This window comes from Colobus angolensis, unplaced genomic scaffold (genome assembly GCF_000951035.1).
Source record: "Colobus angolensis palliatus isolate OR3802 unplaced genomic scaffold, Cang.pa_1.0 Scaffold12, whole genome shotgun sequence".
Lineage (NCBI taxonomy): Eukaryota > Metazoa > Chordata > Mammalia > Primates > Cercopithecidae > Colobus > Colobus angolensis.
The window spans coordinates 2980612-2989411 of NW_012113141.1; the positions used below are offsets into that span (position 1 = coordinate 2980612).

Sequence of the window (8800 nt, forward strand, 5' to 3'; positions counted from 1 at the left end):
TCACTAGAGGCACAACAGAGAGGTTAGGAGGGCAGGCTGTGGAGTCAGACAGCCTTATCTGAAACTGTGGCTTCTCATCAAGTTGTGTGGCCATAAGTGAGTTACTGAGCCTTGCTGAGGCTTAGTCTTCTCATTTGTAAAATGTGGACAATAAGAATACCTCCCTTATAGAATTGCTGTGAGCCTGAACAGAGCTGATATGTGCAAGGGCTTAGTTCAGTACCTGGCACATATTGAGGGCTGGATAAATAGGAGCTATTATTTTCCCATTGGAATGGAGGAAATATTCCAGCTCCAATACCATCACTGGATATCAGACCTTGAGGCACCCTCTAAAGCAGTTATTCCATTATGGCCATTCTACTAAATGGAAGACTGACGCCAAGATATGGGAAGCAGCCTGCCAATGGTCACATGGGTTGGTAATGAAATGCAACATTAGGGTCAAAATCCCAGTCTGCTGACTCCCCATTTGGTGCATTTTTCACTCTCTTTTGCCCAGAGTTTCTGGTAGAGTGGACTCAAAGAACCCCTTAAATCCACATCCCAGGCCCCTCTTCTTCTCCAGCTCCCAGCAGACTAGGGAGATTGATGGGCTGTGCCCCCCAGCCATAAGAGTCTCAGAAGCTGATTACACTCGGAGCCAAGGAAGTCTGGAGTGTGCAGAGGTGTCTCTCCAGGCCCTGCAGCCAGGAGTGACATCAGCAAGGTACAAACATCAAGGAGCAGCAGCTGCCTGCCTGGAGCTCTAGTTCTGTCCTCTCCCAGCCTCCCTCTGGTCCATTCCCATGGCTGGCTGTGCTGGGATCCTGGGAAATGGGGGGAAGCCAGACATTGATGGTGACAGGTGAGGCAGTCATTGTGCCTCCGGCACCTGAGCACAAGCTTCCCTCCTAAGATGAGACTGCGGAAGCTGGCCCGAAGCCTGGGCTGTGGACTGGGGGTCCCATCACGGGGCATTTGACACCCTAGGGAAATGTGGGTACAGACAAAACATCCCCTCTTACATCTGGAGTCTTGTCTCTGGCTGAACCTTTTTCCTGCTCCTTCTCCCTTGCCACCACCTCACATTTGTCAAAATTCCAGCTTGATGATATGAAATTCACACATATGGCCAAGGAGGAAGCAGAGGGAGACATGGTTATCATCAGCCTGGCCCATAGGATGTGGAGAGTCAGCTTACTGTCTTGAGGAGCCACTAGCCCTGAGTGCTGGTGTAGGCTCTGCACAGATCCCCCATGTGGCCTGGGACAAGTCAAAGCTCCACTCTGGGACTGTCTCTGCAGCCAACATTCCTTTAGTGGCTCTTCCAGGGCTGATACTCTAGTATTCTTTAATGACGCCTGCCAGGAACCCTCAACTGATAACCAAATACTAAGCCTTCAACCCATGCTGTGTACCTACTAACTGCTTTACCCTGGTCTTCTGGCAAGATAGGTATATCAGTTAGCTAGTGCCTCAATAATACGGCATAACAAATGATCCCAAACTCAGTGGCTTAACACAACAATCAGTTATTCTCAAGTAGGTTGGCTATGGCTCTGCTAATCCGAGCTGGGCTTGGCAAAGGGGCTATGCCTCAGGCTGCTTCTTGTTGCAGGTCTCTGGGTCAGCTGGGGACGTTTTGCTCCCAGAGACACTGTACTTCTCATCCTCCCAGGACAAGGAGATAGCTAGGACCTACTCCTCTCATGGCAGCTATAGAAGCAGAAGAGAAAAGCAGGAACACAGGAAGCTTCCCAAGGAGCCAGTAAATTTTCACTTCTGCCCAGAGTCAAGAAGCAGACACACAGGCTCCACCATGATGATGCCATGGCGAGGCCTGGCTGGCGAGGCCAGTGAAGATCAGTGCCAATCATCTAATCTACTGCATGAAAATGATTCAGCCTCTTTGATATGGAAGTTAGACTGCCCTTTCCTTTTTTCTTTCTTTGTCGCACTGGAAGAGATGTAATACAAATACGTCCCCTCACTTCCTCATCTGAGGATTCGAGAGTTGAGTATTAGATCCTCCCTATCCTCAAGCAAAAGAATGCGTTTTTCAATTTCTGGGAAGGTCATCAGGTGAAAGAAGTGAACAGAGGGTTTAAGATAGGGAGGGATTTCCCCAGAGTCTAAGATCAGAGGTTGGGGAAAGTTTGGAACCCAATTGTGGGAAAGTTGCCTGAGAAGAGTCAAGTGAGCTGACTTGGCAGGAGGCTTCATTGAGAAATAATGTTTGAGGGTCCAGGAGCCACATGGGCTCTGAGACACCACCTAACAACCTTAGAGCAAGAAATTCCCGTCACTCTGGCGCAGGCCAACAATGGTTGACCCATGACTTTGCTTGAGTTCCTTATGAACTGATCATCAGTCCAGAGAGAAACAACCCCAGGCCACTGGGCTTTGCTGAGCTCACGGCTGATGAAAATTCCATCACCTATCCTCTAAGGTACCCAGGAGCAGGCCTGCCCCATCACCAGTGGGGTTAGGATCAGGGTACAAATGGTGTCCCATATACCATATGCTAGAAGTTTTCTCCTCACCATCTGATTCAAGCTGGGAAACATCTGTCCCCAAGGAGTCTCCCAGTCCCCCACCTACAGGGGCAATCCAAGAAGACTAAGGCACAGCCCTTGCCTGCTCAGAGTCCTCCGCCCAGATGGGAAGCCTAGCCTATGTTCAGGAAGTGTCAAAAAGCCACATCAGAAGAAATGTCTCCTTAGAGCTACCGAAGACCTTCACAAGCCATAAGTGATCACCAGGGCACTGGAGAACCAGCATTGACGGAAGCATAGGAATGTGAGGATGGAGAAACGGCTGCGCATGGAGCTCCTTCAGGTTATTTGTTCAACACCTACCACAGGCCAGGCTCTGTAACAGCATCTGGAGCCAGTGCTGAATGAGATTTGGTTTCTGCTTCCCAGATACCCACCATCTTAAAAGAGAGATCCAAGGAGGCTTCATGGGAGGAAAGGGATTTCACCTACATTTGAAAGAACAGGAAAAATTAGGGTAGACAGAGGGAGAGGTGGATGCTTTCCAAGCAGAGGAAAGCAATCCCTGGAAGGAGAGAGGGACTTCCTTCCACAGGAAATTCGGCTTGCAAGAGTTCCACAGGAAAGAATGATGGGTGGTTAAAAGGAGTGCCCCTCTAATGGTGACGTTTTGATAAGTATGGCAACTAGAGGAGAAGGACCTATCAGATACCAACCATGCTGCCCACATCCAGAGTCACCCCCTTGCGTGGTTCTGGTCCCTGCTGATGGTCATGGCCTGGACACATGTTTCAGTGGCTTCTCAGGTCCATGTCATGTTCTTTTCACATTTTTTTCTCCTAAAGCCACGGTTTCTGCTTCTGGAAATATAATTCCCCTTCTGAGAGAAGTGCTATGGAAACCTCACCACAAATATACTCCCTTCCCTGATGGTACTAATTGAAGGAAAGGGCTAGTGGAAAAATGATTTTATGGAAACACAGTTTTTGTTATTTTAAAGTTAATCCACTTACTCGAGTGAACTAACTACGAGGCCCTCCACAACAATGGTCTGTAGGGGACCTGCTAGAAGAGATTGATTGCGCATTCATTCAGTCATTCAACATTTTACTGGGCAGCCACTATGGGCCGGAGGCTGGGGGTACAAGGTTAAGTCAGTCTCAGTGTCTGCCCTTAAGAAGCTCAGTCTGAGGGGGCGAGAGACACATTCCCATGAGTTTCAAGCAGAGTGGTCACTATAGCAAAAGCCTTGTGCATGGAGTATTACCAGAGCACAAAAGAGGAGAACTGAACGAGGTTGGAAGGTGGGATCACCAGGGAAGGCTTCCAGGAGGAGGAAAGGGGGAATTCATGCTTTTGGAGGAATAATAGATGCTTGCAGGAGAAAAGCTGGGGGATAGGATGGAGCTGGCAGAGAGGTAACTTGTGCAAAAGTCATAATATGCAGGAAGGCCCAAACGGGAGAAAAAGCAGGATGAATCAAGAAAACACTCCCAAATTGGAGTTGCTGGGATGTAACATGAAGACAGGTAGTGGCAAATGTTGGGTCTGGAGCAGTCAGCAGAAGCCAGACCCTGGAGGCCTGCAAGCCTTGGTAAGAGTTTGGACTTCATCATGTAAACATGAAAAGTTCTAAGCAGGGGAGAGATATAGATGATTTTGTGTTTTAGAAAGGGTGCTGGTGCAGAAGTGGCACGAAGTATGCATGGAAGCTGGGAGATCAGCTGTGAATAGGAGGGAGAAATGTCAGGAGCCTGTCCTAGGGAAGTGGTCTGGGGAATGGAGAGAAAGAAATGTATATAAGAAACACTTAGGGAGCTAAAATAGTAGGTCTTGGTGGTTTTCGGATAGAAGGAGAGGAGAAAGAGGGAGAATTTTAGGATGAGAGCCAGACTTACAGCATGAGTGGAAGGTGCTACCCTTGACTGAGATGAAGAATTCTGGATGAAGGAAGTTTAGGAGGGGAAAACTAGGATCCTTTTTGGGTGTGGGGTTGGAGGAACTGTGGGTGGGACTTCCAGTGGCAATGACCAGCCAGCAGGTGAGTATCTGAACTCACCCCTGTGGAGGAAGATGCAGGCTGGAGTTAAGACCTGAGAGGCATGAGCTTTAGGAAGCACAGAAGGGGATGGACCCACCTATGTGGTCATCAGGGTGATGTGGGCTGCAAGGAACAGAACACACTCAAAAGTTGCTCAAATAATACGAGCATTTATTTATTTATTTCATTTGAATACATGTGGAAGTAATGTTTAATTCACTAATTTTTATCCATTTGGAAGTAGCTTCTTCATCATCTCAATATGATATTGGAGACCCAGATCTTTACCTATTTCAGCTCTGCCATCTCAGTTCATCCATAAGCATATGCCTTGTGATAACATAGAAGGCAGACGACATACCCAAAGGGTGTGTAGCCCCGGGGGAAGAGGTTAGGAAACAATTTGTTCACAGATGAAATGCCTGTCTTTGGCTGTGTTTAGCAGGATACAAGAAAGGAATAGGCTCAGAAAAGAAATGGCTGGTTAAGAAGCAGAATTGAAAAGGGAATTAAATGTCCACTAGTTAGTGCTTGTGGGGTTGGAAGAGGCAACTGCTTCTTAACACTAAGGCTGATTTAAATTTATCCTGTGTGGACTTCTGCTGTGGACAATGATGGAATAACAGATACTGGGACTAGCAGTCACCCACCATAAACAAGTAGAACACTGGATAAAATGTATGAAACAGCTGTTTCCAGACATTGACTAACCCTCAGAATGGGACTGTGTTCCCTGAGAGAAAGTAAACAAATAAGATGAACTCCGTGATCAACCTAACTTTTTGCCTAGGGGCACTTAGCAGACCATGGCTCTAGGACGAGGAAGGAGAGCAGAGCACAGAAGCCTCACTTTTTTGAGGAGACAGAGATCACAATTCCGAGAATTGTGCAGCGGGAATTTGCAGAGCAGAATACTGAAGAGACATATGCAGAGAAAGAGCTTCAGAAACTGCATAGGAGGCACTTGGAGTCTTTGGCTAAAAATTAGGTGTGCATGCACAGGATGAGATTCCATGAGGTTGGATAAAGAACAAATATTGGAGAAAGAGTACTTATTTGGGAGTTGTAAGCTGAACAATGTTCTGTGCTTGGAGTTGGGAGATGTTCAAGTTCAGCCCAATCAGAGTGGAGAGACCTCAGAATATTTAATGGAAAACTCAGAAAGACTGCACTGTAGGAGTAAAGCTAAACTAATAAGCCTCCATCCTAGAGTGAAGGCTATCCTAGACCCATCCTATGTTTAAAGATAAGTCTTGAAAGGACGAAACCAATCTTCAAATAAGTTGTGAAATAAAACTCAACACTCTTTAAAGAAAGATAACAGGCCAGGCGTGGTGGCTCAAGCCTGTAATCCAAGCACTTTGGGAGGCCAAGGTGGGCAGATCACTTGAAGTCAGGAGTTCGAGACCAGCCTGGCCAACATGGCAAAACCCTGTCTCTACTAAAAACACAAAACTTATCCGGGCTTGGTGGCATGTGCCTGTAATCCCAGCTACTCAGGAGGCTGAGGCAGGAGAATCGCTTGAACCTAGGAGGCAGAGGTTGCAGTGAGTCAAGATCATGCCACTGCACTCCAGCTTAGGTGACAGAGCAAGACCCTCTCTCAAAAAAAAATCTTTGAAAAAATAATGGCCAAACATTTTCCAAATTTGATGAAAATTATAAACTCATAGATCCAAGACACTCAATGAATTTTAATCAGGATAAACACAAAGAAAACTATACCAAGGCACATCAAATCCAAATGTTAAAAACAAATGATGGAGCAAAATACTTGAAATGCAGCCAGAGAAAAATCTTAGCCTGGTGGCAAGGATCAGATTGATGATATCATTGTCATATCCATTATTGAAAATTGTGAATGGACTAAGAGATGAATCATTTTTATTAGACATGCTGACTCAGGCAAAGAGAATGGAGGAAATGTGCTCACACTTAAGTCTGATAGGTTTAAGTTATTTACAATAAACTACCCCAAAACTTATTGGCTTAAAGAAAGTAGAGTTCCCAGCACTTTGGGAGGCCAAGGTGGGCGGATCACCAGGTCAGGAGATCGAGATCATCCTGGCTAACACAGTGAAACCCCATCTCTACTAAAAATACAAAAAATTAGCCAGGCGTGGTGGCGGGCGCCTGTAGTCCCAGCTACTCAGGATGCTGAGGCAGGAGAATGGCATGAACCTGGGAGGCGGAGCTTGCAGTGAGCCAAGATCATGCCACTGTGCTCCAACCTGGGCAACAGAGCAAGATTCTGTCTCAAAAAAAAAAAAAAGAAAGAAAGAAAGAAAGAAAGGAAAAAAGAAACTAGAGGTCAATGTGTGCAAGAGGGAAGTTCAGAAAATTTTAAATGTATGTTTAAAATTAAAACTATGGATGAGGCTACTGGTATATGCATTTGTCCAGAATCAGATAAGAAGACTGTTACATTTTAAAGTTAGTTATATTGCACCTCCCTCTCCCCTCAAAAAATCAGGCTCTTAGACTTAAACTTTGTTCAAGATTTAACTCTTGGGCTTGCAAAATTCTACAGTTTGAGAAAACTACTCAGCCCCCAAGAAGGGCATATTTTCCATGCTTACCTTATCCTAGGAGGATAATGGGGGGAAAATGTACTTTCCAGAATAGCAAATTGTGTAGCTCCAAAATCACACCTGCATGATAACACTTAAAAGCTGGAAGGCAGAAGGAGAGTCTTTCACTCATCTCCCTCTTTTTATCAGAGAGAGAAACCTTTCTCAAAACACCCAGGAGCGCTGCTGGGCCTGCAGGTCTCTGTCGAGCCTCTGTTCCCCAGGATGGGGTTTGTTAAAGTTGTTAAGAATAAGGCCTACTTTAAGAGGTACCAAGTGAAATTTAGAAGATGATGACAGGGTAAAACTGATTATTATGCTCAGAAACACTGGTGATACAGGATAAAAATAAACATGACACACCCAAATACAGGATGATAGTCTGTGTAACAAACAGAGATATCATTTGTCAGATTGCTTACTCCCATCTAGAAGGGGATATGATAGCCTGCACAGCATATGCACCTGAACTGCCAAAATATGGCGTGAAGATTGGCCTGACAAATGATGCTGCAACGTATTGTACTGGCCTGCTGCTGGCCCACAGTCTTCTCAGTCAGTTTGGCATGGGTAAGATCTGTGAACACCAAGTGGAGGTGACTGCAGATGAATACAATGTGGAAGGCATTGATGGTCAGCCAGGTGCCTTTACCTGCTATTTCGATGCAGGCCTTGCTAGAACTACCACTGGCAATAAAGTTTTGGGGGCCCTGAAGGGAGGTGTGGATGGAGGCTTGTCTATCGCTCACAGTACCAAATGATTCCCTGGTTATGATTCTGAAAGCAAGGAATTTAATGCAGAAGTACACCGGAAGCATATCATGGGCCAGAATGTTGGAGATTACTCTTGCTACTTAATGGAGGAAGATGAAGATGCTCACAAGGAATAGTTCTCTCAATACATAAGGAACAGCGTAACCCCAGACATCATGGAGGAGATGTATAAGAAAGTTCATGTTGCTATGTATAAGAAAGTTCATACGAGAGAATCCAGCCTAGGAGAAGAAGCCCAAGAAAGAAGTTAAAAAGAAGAGGTGGTACTATGCCAAAATATCCCTTGCTCAGAAGAAAGATCAGGTAGCTCAAAAGAAGGCAAGCTTTTTCAGAGTTCAAGAGTGGACTGCTGAGAGCTAACCCAATTTTCTATGAGAATTTTTCAGATAAAGACAACAAACTTATTGACAGCAACAACAACAATAACAACAACAAATCAATAACACCTGGCAGGCTACTCCTCAGGTACCATTGGCGGAAATTAGATCGTATAACAACATTTCACCAACATTCATGGAACTTCATGTATAGGGTCAAGAAAAGGCAGTCTTACTAGCTCCTAATAACAAGTTTCCCCAAAACGTTAGTAGTTTAAAGCAACAAGCATTTATTTTGTCACCATTTCTGAGGTTTAAGAATCTGGGCACAGCTTAGCTGGATGATTCTGATTCAAGCTCTCTTGTGAGGTTGCTGTCAAGCTGATGGACAGGGCTGCAGTCATCTCAACTGGGGGAGACTCCACTTCCAAGAGGGCTCACTCATATGGCTGCTAATTGGAGTCCTTCATTCCTCACTGGCTATTGGCTGGAAGACTCAGTTCCATGCCAAGTGGGCCTCTCGAGACACTTGAAAGTCTGAGTGTTCTCAATATACGGCAGCTGGCTTCTCCCAGAGTAAGTGATCCATGAGACAGAATGAGAGAAAGACCAAGTGGAAAC

General features: G+C 45.6%; 1 pseudogene; it reads left to right on the forward strand.

Annotated features, from left to right (window-relative positions):
* The first annotated feature begins 7307 nt into the window (after positions 1 to 7307).
* Positions 7308 to 8222, forward strand: LOC105501327 (annotated as a pseudogene).
* Positions 8223 to 8800: the final 578 nt, after the last annotated feature.